Genomic DNA, 4,829 nt, shown 5'->3' on the forward strand with positions numbered 1-4,829 from the left:
CAGCAAGACAGGTGCCAATACACAGTGCCTGAATCACAGATGCTCTGGTACGTACTGAACAACAATCCCACCTTTGTACATGAGGACTGAACCGATGTACTCAAGTCCAGCAAATTTTACAACAGCTCTCTGGTCCTTTTACTGGCTGACAGGCACAGAGCCTCCCTTAGCATGCTGGCTGTTGTGAATCCCAAACCAAGGTGCCATGCTACCTCCTTGTCCTTTGCATATGCGTATTAGACACCTAACTATGGCTTCTGCATTCAGCTCCTGCAAAGCGAGTGACAACACTTAGCACCGTCAAGTAGGATTCCCTGGCTGGATTTGGACCCCAAACATATCGGCACGGCTTCATTTCGGTAAGCTATCAGTCTAGACATTGTTACAATGAGAACAAATGAGAACTTTCCAAAAGGAAGTTCTGAATCAATCAAGTTCATGAATGCTGTCACGATGTTAACAGCAGTTCTTGTGGTAAGAAGTAAAATATTGCTGATTCTAAAAACATGGAGCTTCCATTATTGAAGAGCTCGGTCTCACACAGGGCTCTCACAATGCAATGTCTTGTGACTATTCTCCAAATGGGAGGAAGAGAAGCCCTTAAGAGGCCACACATACAAAAATAAGAAAGAACATAGGCATATCAAAAAAAGGCAAAACTTTCAGTCCTTTTCTCTTAAACTAGGACAGTGTTTTCCTAGAAGGAGGATGATTTTCCTTCTTTAACATCCCGCTCCATTTTCTGTGTCCTTCGCTTTCCTCCCTTGTCCTACCGCTCCTGTTCCCTCGTCCCAGCCTTATTTCACCTTATTTCACTCTTGTAAAAGGTCCTTGCATTTTGCCTGCTTTCCACTGCTTGCATACAGAACAGCCCCTGCTGATGGGACAGTACTGGCTGCCTCCTGAGTTCTTTCTGTAATGTGCATCCTCCTCTCTCATCCGAAACAAGCATTCACAGGGATCCAAAAAAATTCATCTCTGCAACTGCCACGCTGCTCGTTACTTGCACTGCTTTGCCTGTTACCCGTTTGTTTGTTTGCTTGTTTGTTTGCTTGAAATCCAGCGCAGTACGCAGACACCTTGTTTAAACAGAATCCTCGGTATGTGGGCAGTGCCACAGCACCGAGTCAGAATTAGAGCTACCCGAGTACTTCTCCTGTTCTGTCAACAACAGGATAAAGGGGGGATAAAACAGACGGCAGAGGAGAGCTTGTCCATGCCTCCATTCTATGCAAAGAAGGGAAGAGATCGTGGCATTTTGTGAAGAATTACGTACTTGTCCAACTATTGACACGTGGCTCCCAAATCTTATGATATGATGCTACCATTCTGTGAGGAACATACTATCGCATACACTGCTAGCTATGGAGCACACTTTGGCCAGAGGCATTGCCAAGGTTGCAGCATTGCTGCCAAATTAGAGCTGAAAGGAGTTTCCAAGGGCCAGTCAGTTTTACCTGTGCAACTACACAATATTCATCCGTGAAAAGGAAGACCAAATGAATTAATAATATATAGCAGGAACTCCTAAAAAGAAACGTGTCCTAGGCATAGCACAAATCCTTCACGACAGTATAGAGTGAGAAGTTAAACAATTGCACTTATATCATTCTTCTTTTTTGAAGCATCCATTTGTTGATATTAACATACTAGAACACCTTCCAGTGAAGAAGGCACTAGAATGAGGATCAGTGAGGAAGGAAAATGTGCCTTAAAGACATCTGTTGGGCTTTTACGCTCATCATAAAGTTATCAATTTAAAATAGGTTACCTACTTTTAATCTAGAGAATTTCTAATGACCTGTAATAAATATGTCGACTGGGAGCTTCCCATGCAACAGCATTCTTTATCACTTTTTCTCTTTTAAAAGAATACAGTTATAAAAATCACTATGTAGATGCAAATAATTTTTGGTCTGTGAGCACTCTTGAATTTTGTACAACCCAGGTGACTAAAATACTTTGCCCCTACCCCACATACTTGTGTATTATCTGGATGACAAGCAGCTGTTTTAGCAGATTAGACTGCATGTCTTGGAACTAGAAATGGATGCTGATCTTCAGTTCAGAAGTGTAACCTTGCTTGCTGATATTCTTTAGAAGTAGTTTAGAATCACATTTAAAGAAAAAAAAAACAAAAAAAACACCTTACCTTAGCCACATAGGCTTCAACTCTATTTCTTGACGATAAAGCATTCCCAGTTGGGCTCACGAAGCTTGCTCCAAGACTAAGACTTCTATTCAGTGCCAAATTGTTGCCGAGATGTCCCAGCTGAGCTGAATACAGAACTGGGCTTGCAGTCAGACCTCCTCCACTGACAATGCTGCTTGCAATTAAAGATCTGCTTCTATGGCGCTCGTTAAGGAGTTTAGCATTGGCTTCTGCTAGTCTCTCATTAGCTCTGTGAAAAATTCAGAAGTGTGCATGAAATATTTTTGGTAATGCTTTCAGAAAGTTATTTCCCAGGTCTTAGACTATTATTAGACTTCTGAAAATGGAAGGGCTTACGAGGGTCCAAAAAGAGAACCTAATCTGATCTGGAGTTTTTGAAGAGCCTACTTCCAAGAAGTCAGACTACCTGTAGGGAGCAGCAAGAGTCACCAATACTTAGGGCTTTTCAGGATCAGAGCTTCAAAACAATCAATGCCATCTATTTACATGACTTTTTCCTGAACAGTAGTCACTCTGGGCTATCCTCCGCTTCCCAATGTAAACTCAAACCAAAGATGCGCTGCTAAAATGGAAGACAAAAAGATTCTTTTGCTCCACAGAATCAACTTCTGTTCTCCGAAGGGCCTCTTCTTATTCAAGCATTTATAGTTGGAGGACAACAGGACAGAACATGAATTTTTTCTTTTTCGCTGTATATAGAAGAAGAATAGGCTATTACAGATTGGCCGGAAGGCTGACTAGGAAAACACAGATAACTTCAGAAATCCTCTACAAAGGCATGATCGGTTGTGTTACTGCTGGAACACCAAAGAGAAAGGAAGACAGTCCTAAATACAGGGAAGGGTCTTAGCTTACTTTCTTCATAAATATGCCATCTTAGACTTACAACCAGCATACTGACCAGATGTAGAAGAGAGATTTTAGGAGGAAAATTCATGACATTACTTGTTCCAAAAAAAAAACAAAAAAAAGTGTAGACTTACTTACCTTTCTAGTTTATTTGCTAGGCACCTTCTAATTTTTACTTCTTCCAAATAGAGTTCTTTGTACTTTCCCACTTCTGCCTGTGTGGATTCTTTTTGAAAAATATTGTCTTGTTGTGTATTTTTTATTCTATCCAATTCTGATTCCAGATCTCTAATTCTGTGCTTTAGCTGGTTTCTCAATGAGGCATGATGACTGGCTCTTATTTGTTCTAATCTGTCCTGCGAGGCTGCCTGCGTCTGAAGCGGACAATACAATTTCAACAACCAGAAAGAAAAAGGGATCAATTTCACACAACCTATCTAAAGAGCACAGCCTTACTCAGAAGGCACAACTGTGCCTCCTCACTACCATCAACAATCAAGGAAGAAAGCAAACCATCACATTATTTCATTTGCAAAGACTGAAAGAAACCTGCTCTTACCACTGTTATTAATCAAAACTATTATTGAAAGAACACTATCCCTGTAGGACAGGGCATACACAAAATAATTCCTCACTGAAATTACAAGAGCCTCCCAAAAAAGGAAAGCAACTTCAGTGACTTCTTTTCTGAGCACTTTCCCCCGCAGAATGACAAAGTAGCACCCGTATGCCTGGCCACACAAATGCTGAGTTGAAATGGCCATTCAACAGCTTTCTGAAGACAAAAAGAGCCCATGTCCCCATGCTCTCCTGTGCTACCTGTGATCTCCCTGGACTCAATTCTGCAGCCAAGGGGATAACACAAAATAATGCCAATTCCTCACAACAGACAGCCAAAACGAGAAGACAAGATGGTGATTCCCCCAGGGAACTGCAAAAAACAGAAATCTGCCTTTGGCAGGCCTTTGACTCAAGGACCTGCAGACGCCACTGGAAGGCAATCAAAGAGCATGCCCAGTCTTTCATACACACGTATTGCACATGCACGCGCATGAAAGCATTTCTGTGCAACTGCTTTCCCTTCTCCCATTTTTCTTCAGGAAAGGCAGAAGTATAGCGCTAACAGAGAGAACCAGATACCAAAGGTAAAATACTAAAAGGTGACAACAACAACAAAGTCACATAATGTAGACTACATTATGTGACTACATACTAAATGATAAATACATTTACCTGCAGAAACAGGTTAACTTCTTGTAGTTTTTGTCTTAACTCTTGCCCAGCTCTTTCTTCAGTCTCTTTTTTATATTGTTCTATTTGGTTGTGATCCACTACATTAGTCTCTAAACGATGTTTGAGGTTAGACACCTCTTCTTTCAGCTGGCATTCGCTCTTCTCCAGCTTCTCCCGATTCCAGCGCATAGAAGACAACTCTTCTCCTAGATCCTGATTTCTTGCTTCTAGCTGCATGGATTTTTTAGACTCTATCTCCAGCTGTCGGGAAAGTTCACCAACCTGTGGTCAGAAAAAAACAAAACAAAACAAAAAACACAGACATCTCAAGTTACTCACTTCTGTGAAAATCCATGAAATGTCTCCATCGAGACTGGAGTTGTCATCTGCTGACTTGGTATTTAAACCAAAGGAAAGCACATCTTTTAAATGATTTCTGATAGCACTGCTCAGGTTCCCATCCTTTCTCAGTTCTGCAGCAACAGCTCACAAACCAACAAATACCTCACCTAGACAGCACAGACTAGCAGCATTTCACCCATGTGGACAGGCTGAAAAGTACCAGGGCTTTTCT

The 4,829-nt window shown here is 41.4% G+C and overlaps 1 long non-coding RNA gene across 1 annotated transcript; it reads right to left on the bottom strand.

The window, feature by feature from the left end:
* Nucleotides 1-2,299: 2,299 nt before the first annotated feature.
* On the bottom strand, nt 2,300-4,382 carry LOC136992497 (uncharacterized). Its single transcript, XR_010884780.1, has 3 exons — nt 4,256-4,382; nt 3,161-3,396; nt 2,300-2,402 (listed from the first exon to the last, which is right to left on the bottom strand). It is a non-coding gene; the product is annotated as an uncharacterized lncRNA (long non-coding RNA).
* Between the last annotated feature and the right edge of the window lie 447 nt (nt 4,383-4,829).

The sequence above is a fragment of the Apteryx mantelli genome, chromosome 8, assembly GCF_036417845.1.
Source record: "Apteryx mantelli isolate bAptMan1 chromosome 8, bAptMan1.hap1, whole genome shotgun sequence".
NCBI lineage: Eukaryota > Metazoa > Chordata > Aves > Apterygiformes > Apterygidae > Apteryx > Apteryx mantelli.